Genomic DNA, 14453 nt, shown 5'->3' on the forward strand with positions numbered 1-14453 from the left:
GAGAAATTGCTGGTCAACTTTTAACCCTTATAACTCCCTAACAAAAAAAAAAATTGTTTCCAAAATTGTACTGATGTAAAGTAGACATGTGAGAAATGTTATTTATTAACTATTTTTTGTGACATATCTCTCTGATTTAAGGGCATAAAAATACAAAGTTTGAAAATTGCAAAATTTTAAAAATTTTCGCCATATTTCCATTTTTTTCATAAATAATCGCAAGTAATATCGAAGAAATGTTACCACTAACTTGAAGTACAACATGTCACGAAAAAACAATCTCAGAATCAGCGGGATCCGATAAAGCGTTCCAGAGTTATAACCTCATAAAGTGACACTGGTCAGAATTGTAAAAATTGGCTCGGTCATTAAGTACCAAATTGGCTCTGTCACTAAGGGGTTAAAAACACTGGAGGTGCAAGTAGTCTTAGGTTATATTCACATACTGTGCTGATATTTTGTTTTTGCATTAATCCCAATATGATTAATATGTGATTAAGCCAGGGGTGTAACTATAGCGGTTGCAGCTGCGACGGGGCCCGGACTGCTTAGGGGCCCGTCCGTCTAGCAATAGTGAAGGAGAAGGACCCAACCATTGTGACCCGCAGGGAGGCATCACCGCAGGTCCTCCAGTTACATGGTGGAAGATGGATTTAATGCGGTCACGTGATCCAACCTTGTGACTGGAGTGAGGCGTGTCCACAGGTCCTTCAGCCACACCAAAGGGAAAGACTGGTCGAAGGCAGCTGGTGCTGCTTGAGTGAGTGGCTGAGTGCCTAAACCTAAAAAGCTGCAATCTGTTGCTGCGTCATCCTCCTGCTGACGAAGGGTCCCTTAAGGGCCCCTTTCCACTTGCGAGGAAAACGGACCGATTTTTTATCGGCTTGCACTTGGACCAATGTTATTCAATAGGTGTCTTTTCATTTGCGATTTTTTTCTCAGCCGAAATCGGACTGAGAAAAATCTGGGTCGGCTGAGAAAAAATTCGCAGCATGCTGCGTATTGCTGCGATTCTCGGACGAGACTCGCTAATGCAAGTCAATGTGTGCGAGAAAAATCGCACAGCACTCGCACCATGCGAGCTCTGTCTGATTTTTACACACCGGTGTCCTTTGAAAAGCCGGTAATTCAGCGCGGTGTACAGTAAAATCACACTGACAGGTTAGAATAGAGTAGATATATACACATAGAATATATATACATATATATATGTCAGTGAGACACATATATATATTTACATTTAATTCAGTGCGAGATAGCATAAAAGCCGCTAATTCCCCGGGGTTTACAGGCACGAGCACAGCTGCATTATAGCAGAGCTCCTGCCTGTAAAATATTTTAACCCCTTCAGATGGATTTACATCGTGGGACGTTACAGATCTACGGAAGGTATGTATATTGTTGGTTTATTATTTTTAATTTGTTACAGAACGAGGGTCTTCAGGTGGATTGAGAGAGCAATAAAATATTACAACAACCTGTGTGTTTATTTCATTAAAATACTTTGCAATAATGTGTGTGTTTTCTTAACCATTTAGTACAATTGGATTAATAATGGATAGGTGTCATAATTGACGCCTCTCCATTATTAATCTGGCTTAATGTCACCTTACAATAGCAAGGTGACATTAACCCTTCATTACCCCATATCCCACCGCTACACGGGAGTGGGAAGAGAGTGGCCAAGTGCCAGAATAGGCGCATCTTCCAGATGTTTTTAGCCAGGGGGGGGCGCAATAACCATGGACCCTCTCTAGGCTATTAATATCTGCCCTCAGTCACTGGCTTTACCACTCTGGCGGAGAAAATTTGCGCGGGAGCCCACGCCAATTTTTTTCCGCCATTTAACCCTTTATTTTAGCAGCTACAGCGCCCAAATTTTGCACATACACACTACTAACATTAGTAGTGTGGAATATGCAAAAAAAAAAAAGGGATATGAGATGGTTTACTGTATGTAAACCATGTCTCATATCCTGTCGGGTTTGGGAAGGAGAAATGAAAAGCCGGCAATTGAATTAGCGGCTTTTATGCTATCTAGCGCTGCATTAAATATAAATATACATATATAGGTGTTTCACTGACATATATATATACACACATTCTATGTGTATATATCTATTCTAACCTGTCAGTGTGATTTTGCTGTACACAGCACTGATTTGCCGGCTTTTCAAAGGACACCGGTGCGTACAAATCGGACAGTAATACGGATGTCATACGGATGATGCGATTACAAAAAACGGATGATGCGATTAAAAATCGCATTGCACTAGCATGACAATCGCATACGTTACATCCGTTTTTTCGGTCCAGATTACGGACCATTTTTTCTCTCGCAAGTGGAAAGGGACCCTAAGCCTCAGATCTGCATTTGTCCTCCTGTTATTAGCAGCCGCTCGGTGCCAGGAGCTGTGCGCAGACATTGTATGTGAGTAGTGGCAGGAGGCTTCCGCATTGCTTTCAGTCATTCCCTGCTCTGCTGCCCTTATGATACGCATCTGTCAAATCACCTTTTTCAGCACAAATTAGTTGTATAGTGCTTGACCCTTTATCTTATTGGATATAGTCATGTCAAAACCTTATGGTTCAGCTTATTCAATAGTGAATTGCACTAGATCAGATTTTGGGCTGTGCCACACACACTTGAGAAAACAGAAGGGGCAGGGGCGTAACTACCATGGTCGCAGCGGTCGCCGCTGGTACACCGGGCCTGGCAGGTCAGTGGCCCGGCAGGTCAGAGGCACTCGACTCCCCCCGCCGCTGCCGCCGCATTGAACTATACCGGCGTCTATGACACCGGTACAGTTTAAAGCAATGATGGAGGAGAGCGCGTCAGCTGATGCTCCATCTCCCATCACTCCCTTCTGACACTGCGGGTGCGCGATGACATCACTTCATCTCGCACCCGCAGTGTGCGGGGCCCAGGCAGTGCAGCATCTGCACAGGTGATGGCGGCCGCCATATTGGTGGAGCATGTGGCAGATGCTGGGACAGGGAACAGGCAGCTCCAGAGCTGGCGGGGGTGTGTGTGGACCGAGCCACCCAGGAGGGGGATGCAACAGCGGCTCAGCCATGTGGAGGATCAGAACATGGAGGTGTATGGGACCAGCGGCAGTGAGGTGTGTCTGCTGCCTGTGTGTCGCCGTCCCCGGCCCCCTGTGACACCAGCCCTTTTTCCTCCCTGATCTCCCATGCCACATGTCCTCGTAGGTCCCCAGATTCAGGTCATTGTGCTACTCTGCACCCCAGTACACACCTTGTCCCTCCTCCCCTTTTCCCCAATGCTCCCTATCTCCCATGCCCTGAGTACTCCTGCACCCCCATGCATTCCCTACCCCTTGTCCCCGTGTGACCTGTCTGCCCTGTTCTCAAGTCTCCCCTGTCCCCTTTCTCACCGTGTGTTCCCCATCTACCCTGTCCTCATAATCCATGTGCCCCTTCTTCCTTGCTCCCAAGTCTCCCCCCTTTTGCCCCGTCCCCTTGCAGCTCCGTCTCCCCGTGTGTCCCTATCTACTCTGCCCTAGGAGTCCCCTTATTTCCTCTTGTGCCTGTCTCCCTTGCCCCCTTGTGCCCTTCTCCCCTTCCTCCTACATGTGTCCCTTTGTGCCTGTCGCCCTTGTGTCCCTTGTCCCCGTGTGTCCCCTTGTGTCAGTCTCCCTTGCCCGCTAGCTCCCGTGTCAGTCTCCCTTGCCCACTAGTCCCCTTGTGTCAATCACCCTTGCCCACTAGTCCCTGTGTGTCCTCTATTCAGTCTCCCTGGCCCACTGGTCCCCCTGTGTCCCCTTATCAGTCTCCCTTGTAACCTTGTGTCAGTCTCCCTTGCCCACTAGTCCCCTTCTCCCCTGCCTTCTAGCCTCCGTGTGTCCCCTTGTGCCTGTCTTCCTTGCTCCCTAGCCCCCCTGTGTCACCCTTGTGTCTTTCTCCCCGCCCCCTAGTCACCATTTGCCCATGTCTTTCTCACTGCCCCTGTATGGAGGGGCTGCATTATACTATGAGGGGGCTGCATTATATTCTAGGAGGGTTACATTATACTGTATGGCAGGGCAGCATTATACTATTGTGGGGTGGCTGCATTATACTATATGTGGGCTGCATCATACTGTATCGAAGACTATGGGGAATACATTATACTATATGAAGAACTATGGGGTGCATTATACTATGGGAAGTGAATTGTACGACATGGATGACTGGCGGTGCATTATACTATATGGAGCACTATGAGGAGTGTATTATACTATATTGAGGACTGAGCAGTGTATTTTAATATTTGGAGGACTATGAGGAGTGTATTATACTATATGGAGGACTATGGGGAGTGTATTATACTATATGGAGGACTATGGGGAGTGTATTATACTATATGGAGGACTATGAACTGTGCAGTATATTATATAGAGGACTATGGGGGTGCATTATATTATAAGGAGGACTATGGGGGTGCATTATACTTCTTATATGGATACCCATGACTTCTATGTAAGCCCCTGATGAGTATAATGGTTTATTTTTTTTTATACATTACGTAACAACAGCAGTATACGGGGGACAAATATATACTAGGATGGGGCACCGGATAGTTACGCCACTGAGGTCACACTATACAACTTTGCAATAAAGCTATGGGTGGAAAATATTTTGGCATGGTGGGTGTGTGTGTGTGTGTGTGTGGGGGGGGGGGGCATTTGAAAGTTCGCACCGGGGCCCATAACTTTGTAGTTACGCTACTGGATTAAGCCTCTGTTTTCTTTAGATTAGCCTTAACATGTGGTCTCCAATCTGACTCTCCTAAAACTACAATTCCCAGCAATCCCTGACAATAAGAAAACCTCACTTGTGTGCATAGACAGGAGAGGGTTAAGATTACTACACAGGTGGCTGCTTAATTCCTAATTTCTGGGGCAGGATCCTGTGCAGCCTCCTCTCCCTGCAGTCAGGAGGACACATCGCTGCTCAGAGGTAGGATAATGATATCATTCTTATTAGGTTATGTGCGCACGTTGCGGATTTGCCTTTGTAAAAATCTGCGCGGATTCTGCCTCTCTTGGCTGAAAACGCAGTTGAAAAAAACGTGCGGTTTTGATGCGGATTTTCCATCTAAATAAAGATTCATCCCCTGGCAAAAATTCTGGGATCACCGGCCCTGGAGGATGTTCATTCAGTTGTTTAATTTTGTAGAAAAAAAGCAGATCACAGACATGGCACAACAATAAAGTCATTTCAAATGGCAACTTTCTGGCTTTAAGAAACACTAAAAGAAATCAAGAACAAAAAATGTGGTAGTCAGTAATTGTTACTTTTTTAACCAAGCATAGGGAAAAATTATGGAATCATGAAAAACAAAATAACACTCCAAATCATCACTGTACTTTGTTGCACCACCTCTGGCTTTTCTAACAGCTTGCAGTCTCTGAGGCCTGGACTTAATGAGCGTCACACAGTATTCTTCATCAATCTGGCTCCAACTTTCTCTGATTGCTGTTGCCAGATCAGCTTTGCAGGTTGGAGCCTTGTCATGGACCATTTTCTTCAACTTCCACCAAAGATTTTCAATTGGATCGAGATCCGGACTATTTGCAGGCCATGACATTGACCTTATGTGTCTTTTTTTCCAGGAATGTTTCCACAGTTTTTGCTCTATGGCAGGATGCATTATCATCTTGAGAAATGATTTCATCATCCCCAAACATCCTTTCAATTGATGGGATAAGAAAAGTATCCAAAATATCAACATAAACTTGTGCATTTATTGAAGATGTAATGACAGCCATCTCCCCAGTGCCTTTACCTGACATGCAGTCCCATATCATCAACGACTGTGGAAATCTGCATGTTCTATTCAGGCAGTCATCTTTATAAAGCTCATTGGAACGGCACCAAACAAAAGTTCCAGCATCATCACCTTGCCCAATGCAGATTCGTGATTCATCACTGAATATGACTTTCATCCAGTCATCCACAGTTCACGATTGCTTTTCCTTAGCCCATTGTAACCTTGCTTTTTTCTGTTCGGTGTTAATGATGGCTTTCGTTTAGCTTTGCTGTATGTAAATCCCATTTCCTTTAGGCGGTTTCTTAGGGTATGTGTCCACGTCCAGGAAACGCTGCGTTTTTGATGCAGTGTTGAGCCACAGCGTCAAAAACGCAGCGTCCAGATGTTACAACATAGTGGAGGGGATTTAATGAAATCCCGTCTCCACTGTGCATTAAAAAACGCATGCGGAATTCCCGCAAAAACGCACATGCGTTGTGTTTTTTCAGAACGCAGCATGTTGCTACAATGAGCAAAACACGCAGGAACACCGCAGGTGACCTGCCAGTGACCTCAGGTGCAGTTTTGGTCAGGATTTTACCTGCATGAAATCCTGACCAAAGCCTGAAGCAAACCTGAACGTGGACACATACCCTTACAGTTCGGTCACAGACGTTGACTCCAGTTTCCACCCATTCGTTCCTTATTTGTTTTGTTGTGCATCTCCTGTTTTGGAGACATAATGCTTCAAGTTTCCGGTCTTGACGCTTTGATGTCTTCCGTGGTCTACCAGTATGTTTGCCTTTAAGAACCTTCCCATGTTGTTTGTATTTTGGTCCAGATTTTAGACACAGCTGACTGTGAATAACCAACATCTTTTGCAACATTGCCGTGATGATTTACCCTCTTTTAAGAGTTTGATAATCCTCTCCTTTGTTTCAATTGTCATCTCTCGTGTTGGAGCCATGATTCATGTCAGTCCACTTGGTGCAACAGCTCTCCAAGGTGTGATCACTCGTTTTTAGATTCAGACTAACGAGCAGATCTAATTTGATGCAGGTGTTAGTTTTGGAAATGAAAATTTACAGGGTGATTCCATATTTTTTTCCCTCATAATTGAGTGACTCCTTAATTTTTATCCTATGCTTGGTTACAAAAAGTAACCATTACTGACTACCACATTTTTTGTTCTTGATTTATTTTACTGTTTCTTAAAGCCAGAAAGTTGTCATTTGAAATTTCCGTATATACTAGAGTATAAGCCGAGACCCCTAATTTTGCCACAAAAAACTGGGAAAACTTAATGACTTGAGTATAAGCCTGGGGTGGAAAATGCAGCAGCTACCGGTAAATGTAAAAAATAAAAATAGATACCAATAAAAGTAAAATTAATTGAGACATCAGTAGGTTAAGTGTTTTAGAATATCCATATTGGTGCAATTAACTGGGACGATGTCCTGAGACATAAAAATACACAAAGAAAATGGGAGACGTTTATTAGCATCCTGGATAGGACCTGTGCACAGTATATACCGTATGGAAATAAATATACTAGAAATAGGAGGAAACCAATATGGCTAAATAGAGCTGTAAGGGGTGCAATAAGTGACAAAAAGAAAGCATTTAGAGAATTAAAGGAAGTAGTAGTGATGAGGCATTAAATAAGTACAGAAAATTAAATAAATTCTGTAAAAAGCAAATCAAGGCAGCAAAAATTGAGACAGAGAGACTCATTGCCAGTGAGAGTAAAAATAATCCCAAAATATTCTTTAACTACATAAATAGTAAGAAACTAAAAGATGAAAGTGTTGGCCCCCTTAAAAATAGTCTGGGTGAAATGGTGGATGAGGATGAGGAAAAAGCCAATATGCTAAATGATCAGTGATAACAAAAATTCCCCATTAAGTGTCACCTGCTTAACCCAGCAGGAAGTACAGCGGCGTCTAAAAATCACTAAAATTGACAAATCTCCGGGCCCGGATGGGATACACCCCCGAGTACTGCAGGAATTAAGTACAGTCATTGATAGACCATTATTTTTAATCTTTAAAGAGTCCATAATAACAGGGTCTGTACCACAGGACTGGCGTATAGCAAATGTGGTGCCAATATTCAAAAAGGGGACAAAAACTGAACTCGGAAATTATAGGCCAGTAAGCTTAACCTCTACTGTGGGTAAAATCCTGGAGGGCATTCTAAGGGATGCTATACTGGAGTATCTGAAGAGGAATAACCTCATGACCCAGTATCAGCACGGGTTTACTAGGGACCGTTCATGTCAGACTAATTTGATCAGCTTCTATGAAGAGGTAAGTTCCGGACTGGACCAAGGGAACCCAGTAGATGTAGTGTATATGGACTTTTCAAAAGCTTTTGATACGGTGCCACACAAAAGGTTGATACATAAAATGAGAATAATGGGGATAGGGGAAAATATGTGTAAGTGGGTTGAGAGCTGGCTCAGGGATAGGAAACAAAGGGTGGTTATTAATGGAGCACACTCGGACTGGGTCGCGGTTAGCAGTGGGGTACCACAGGGGTCAGTATTGGGCCCTCTTCTTTTTAACATATTTATTAATGACCTTGTAGGGGGCATTCAGAGTAGAATTTAAATATTTGCAGATGACACTAAACTCTGCAGGGTAATCAATACAGGGGAGGACAATTTTATATTACAGGATGATTTATGTAAACTAGAAGCTTGGGCTGATAAATGGCAAATGAGCTTTAATGGGGATAAATGTAAGGTCATGCACTTGGGTAGAAGTAATAAGATGTATAACTGTGCTTAATTCTAAAACTCTGGGCAAAACCGTCAATGAAAAAGACCTGGGTGTATGGGTGGATGACAAACTCACATTCAGTGGCCAGTGTCAGGCAGCTGCTACAAAGGCAAATAAAATAATGGGATGTATTAAAAGAGGCATAGATGCTCATGAGGAGAACATAATTTTACCTCTATACAAGTCACTAGTTCGACCACACTTAGAATACTGTGCACAGTTCTGGTCTCCGGTGTATAAGAAAGACATAGCTGAACTGGAGCGGGTGCAGAGAAGAGCGACCAAGGTTATTAGAGGACTGGGAGGTCTGCAATACCAAGATAGGTTATTACACTTGGGGCTATTTAGTTTGGAAAAACGAAGACTAAGGGGTGATCTTATGTTAATGTATAAGTATATGAGGGGACAGTACAAAGACCTTTCTGATGATCTTTTTAATCATAGACCTGAGACGGGGACAAGGGGGCATCCTCTACGTCTGGAGGAAAGAAGGTTTAAGCATAATAACAGACGCGGATTATTTACTGTAAGAGCAGTGAGACTATGGAACTCTCTGCCGTATGATGTTGTAATGAGTGATTCATTACTTAAATTTAAGAGGGGACTGGATGCCTTTCTTGAAAAGTATAATGTTACAGGGTATATACACTAGATTCCTTGATAGGGCGTTGATCCAGGGAACTAGTCTGATTGCCGTAGGTGGAGTCGAGAAGGAATTTTTTTCCCCAATGTGGAGCTTACTCTTTGCCACATGGTTTTTTTTTGCCTTGCTCTGGATCAACATGTTAGGGCATGTTAGGCTAGGCTATGGGTTGAACTAGATGGACTTAAAGTCTTCCTTCAACCTTAATAACTATGTAACTATGTATATTGAATCAGCAGCCCCATATAATGCTCCATACAGTTCATGATGGGCCCCATAAGATGCTCCATTCAAAATACGCCCCATATAATGCTCCATAGAGTTTATGATGGGCCCCTTAAGATGCTCCATATTAAAATATGCCCCATATAATGCTGCACAAATGCTGATTATTGCCCCATAAGATGCTCCATAGACACATGTGCCCCGTATAATGCTCCACAAATGCTGATTATGGCCCCATAAGATGCTCCATGGACACATTTGCCTTGTATAATGCTCCACAAATGCTGATTATGGCCCCTAAGATGCTCCATAGTATTTGTGGAGCATTATATGGGGCAAATATCTCTATGGAGCATCTTAGGGGCCATAATCAGCATTTGTGGAGCATTATACAAGGCAAATGTGTCCATGGAGCATCTTATGGGGCCATAATCAGCATTTGTGGAGCATTATACGGGGCACATGTGTCTATGGAGCATCTTATGGGGCAATAATCAGCATTTGTGCAGCATTATATGGGGCCATACTCAGTATTTGTGGAGCATTATATGGGGCAAATATCTCTGAGTATGGCCCCATATAATGCTGCACAAATGCTGATTATGGCCCCATAAGATGCTCCATAGGCACATTTGCCCTGTATAATGCTGCACAAATGCTGATTATGGCCCTATAAGATGCTCCATAGACTATTATGCCCCATATGCTGTTGCTGCGATTAAAAAAAATAAATAAAGATCACATACTCACATCTCGTCGCTCAGGCCCTCGTCACTTGCTATAGTCACCTGTCCACGTTCCACCGTCGGCGCCTCTCAGTCTTCCGCGTCCTCTGCACTGACTGTTCAGGCAGAGGGCAGCGCGCACACTAATCGCGTCATCACGCCCTCTGACCTGAGTGTCAATGCAGAGGACGCAGAAGACGGAGCGACGCCGACAGTGGAACGTGGGACAGGTGAATATGCCCCAGTTATACTCACCTGCTCCTGGCACGTTCCCTGCACCTCCCTGGTTCTCCGGGCGCTGACAGCTTCTTCCTGTATTGAGCGGTCACATGGTACCGCTCATTACAGTAATGAATATGCGGCTCCACCCCTATGGGAGTGGAGTTGGGTCCATATTCATTACTGTAATGAGCGGTACCATGTGACTGCTCAACGCTGGAAGAACCAGGGATGTGCAGAGACCACGCCAAGAGCAGTTGAGTATGATTAGACAGCTGCTGCTCCCTCTACCCTGCCGACCCCTGGGAATGACTCGAGTATAAGCCGAGGGGCAATTTCAGCCTAAAAAAATGGGCTGAAATTCTCGGCTTATACTCGAGTATATACGGTACTTTAGTTTTGTGCCATGTCTGTGATCTGCTTTTTTTTCTACAAAATTAAACAACTGAATGAACATCCTCCAAGGCTGGAGATTACATAATTTTAGCCAGGAGTTGTATATTTAACAAAAAAAAAGAATTGTGATGTAATTTCCATGTCCAATGTATTCTTTTACATTCTCCATTGAAGACCATAATATCATTACATACCATGTTCAAATATAATGTTTACACACACAAAACAAATGTAAATGAATATATAGATAGATATATCAGCCAGATACCCTCATTAAGATTGTACATAGAGCTAAATAAGACACACACACAAAATTTGCATTAAACACAATATCTGTTTATTTTTCAAAAACATTTTTGAAAACAAATTACGTTGGATGATGTTAATATTCTGGGAAGGAGCCAATAGCCATAAAGGTTCCCAGGCTATTAATATCAGCTCACAGATGTTTGCTTAGCCTTTACAGGCTAGGTTACAGGGGAACCCCAGAAAAAAATTGTCATGGGGTCCCCCTATAAAATCAAACCAGCAAAGGCTAGGCAGACAGCTTTTGGCTGATATTAATAGCCTGGGAAGGGGCCATGTATATTGGCACCCCCCCCAGACTAAAAACATCAGCTCTCAGCTGCCCCAGAAATGGTGCATCTTATAGATGTAAAGCCTGATGTTACCATTTTACTATAGTAAATTTATCACTTAAACATGAGCCATGTATGAGGTAGTCAGAGTCGGTGTCATGGAAATTGAGGAGTCGGAGTTTTGGCTTACCGACTCCACAGCTCTGATTTTGTGTGACTGTGGGTTTCCTCCCATGTTCTGAAGACAGACCTGTAGGAGTTATGACCCCTGATGGGTGCAGTGATGTCTGTAAAGTGCTGTACAATCAATATGCTTATTTATTATGCTTCATAAGAATGGTCTCACTTTGCAGACATTATTGCTCCGTCAGGACTCGCATTCTATCAGTATGTCTTTGGAAGTGGAGCTGCTCATACTCTGCTCCATTCATTGTTTATGGGACTGTCTGGGAAAGCAGAGCTCCATTATTTCCAGACAGTCCCATAGACAATGAATGCAGTGGAGGATAAGCCCGCACACCTCTGCTCCATTCAAGAATGGGATGGATCTAGGACACTTGTGCCCTGAGCTCTGGAGACCGTGTCATGGAGATTATTACGTGATGTTTTCTAGTACGTGGACGTGTCAGAAATGTCCCACAGTGAACGGCCTCCCTCGCCGGTGTCTCGTCTGAGAACACAGACTAAAAGCCTTTTGTTCCCATCTCATAGATCGGTGTTGCTGGTGGTTAAGCACCCAAGGGGCAGCATGGTAACACTGTTGCTTTCTTTTTCTTGTTGCTGTTTTCATTGGTTCAGCTCTGACCAAGAACAATGAGATTCCTCCTCTCAGACACATCTCAGAAAATGAAATCAGTGACCACAAGGGAACCTGCTCTTCCTTTTCATGACCTGTCGGTGGGCACTTATAGACATATTGATGACCTAGCCATCAGGTAATTCTACAGTGGCTCAGTGGTTAGCTCAATTACCTTAGTTCTGCTCTAACTGAGGTCGGAATAATTCTACCTCTCAGTTGTACTTTAGAAATTGCAAATTGACCTGCTTTAGTTTTTCCTGATCTTCCCATAGGTGCTGGTAGTAATATCAATGACTTTGCCAAAGGTCTTCTGAGCTGCCCGGTGGCCCCTACCTGTATGTCTTTGGTGCATGGGTGGCAGCCCACCTGAGCACATACAAACTCTGAGCACATACAAACTCCTTGCAGATGTCACCCATGGTGGGATTTGAACCCTGGACTCCCATGCTGCAAAGCAGTAGTGCTTTCCACTGAGCCACCGTGCTGCTCAGAAGATACCCTTTGGCAAAGTCATTGATATTACTACCAGCACCTATGGGAAGATCAGGAAAAACAAGAGCAGATCCCTTTGCAATTTCTAAAGTAGACCTGTGAGGAGGAATTTCTCCAACCTCAGTCAGAGTAGAACTAAGGACCCAAGCATTGAAAGGTAAGGGAGCTAACCACTGAGCCACCATAGCATTGCCTGATGGCTAGGACATCAATATGCCTATCAGTACCCACCAACAGGTCATGAAAAGGAAGAGCAGGTTTCATTTGAGGTCTCTGATTTCATTTTCTGAGATGTGGCTGAGAGGAGGAATCTCATTGACCTCAGAGTTGAACTAAGGACCCAAGTGTAGGATGGCAATGGAGGTAACCACTGAGCCACTGTGCTGCCTGAGAGTTTATTTCTGGCCAGCTCATCAATAGGACTCTCAGCATTTATGGGAAAAAACTAGAGCAGGTCCCATTACAATCACTGACTACAATTTCTAAAATACACCTGAGAGGAGGAATCTCATTGTCCTCAGTCACAGTTGAACCCAGGACTCCAGCATCGGACAGCAGCAGTACTAACTACTGAGCCATCATGCTGCCTGAGAGCTAAACTCTGGGTAAGTCATCTATGACTCCCGACACCTATGGGAAGGTCAGGAAAAACAGACATAGCTGCCCAACACATCTAACCAATCTGTTAATTGATTTCAATTTCTAAAGTGAGGTGGAAATTGCCACAATGTATTTCTGGGGGGGGGGAGTTGCAAGCAACAATTAAGTTAAATGCTAAGCGAAGGGCAGGTCAGGACAGGTGTACAATTCAGAAGGGCTTTACTTAAATATGCAGCTGGTGATGATGATGGTAGTAGTCCCATGACAATGACATGCTGCAAAACATTTGATGGCTATGTTTAGCATAGCTTGTCGTAAGGCTACTTTCACACTACCGTCGGGCTCGGCCCGTCGCCGTGCGTCGGGCCGAGGTCCCCGACGCTAGCGTTGTCCACGCCGCACAACTGGTGCAGCGGATGCATTTTTCCAGCGCATCTGCTGCCCCATTGTGAGGTGCGGGGAAGTGGGGGCGGAGTTCCGGCCGCGCATGCGCGGTCGGAAAAAGCGGACCGTCGGGAGCAAAAAACGTTACATGAAAGGCTACTTTCACACTGGCGTTAACTGCATTACGTCGCAAATGCGTCGTTTTGCCGAAAAAACGCATCCTGCAAAAGTGCTTGCAGGATGCGTTTTTTCGGCAAAACGACGCATTTGCGACGCATTTGCGACGCAATGACACACGTCGCAACCGTCCTGCGACGGTTGTGCCGTGCTGTTGCGGACCGTCGGGAGCAAAAAACGTTACATGTAATGTTTTTTGCTCCCCACGGTCCGCTTTTTCCGACCGCGCATGCGCGGCCGGAACTCCGCCCCCACCTCCCCGCAATTCCCCGCACCTCACAATGGGGCAGCGGATGCGCTGGAAAAATGCATCCGCTGCCCCCGTTGTGCGGCGGGGACAACGCTAGCGTCGGGGACCTCGGCCCGACGCTAGTGTGAAAGAAGCCTAACGTTTTTTGCTCCCGACGGTCCGCAACAGCACGGCACAACCGTCTCAGGACGGTTGCGACGTGTGTCATTGCGTCGCAAATGCGTCGCTAATGTTAGTCAATGCTGAAAAAACGCATCCTGCAAGCACTTTTGCAGGATGCGTTTTTTAGGCAAAACGACGCATTTGCAACGTAATGCAGTTAACGCCAGTGTGAAACTAGCCTAAGCTGCATCTCTCTGGCCCATACTGAGAAATGCAGGGAGCGTCATATAGCAGTTTACTTAAGGATAGAAACCTTATAGCATGT

This window comes from Ranitomeya variabilis, chromosome 2 (genome assembly GCF_051348905.1).
Source record: "Ranitomeya variabilis isolate aRanVar5 chromosome 2, aRanVar5.hap1, whole genome shotgun sequence".
Classification (NCBI taxonomy): domain Eukaryota; kingdom Metazoa; phylum Chordata; class Amphibia; order Anura; family Dendrobatidae; genus Ranitomeya; species Ranitomeya variabilis.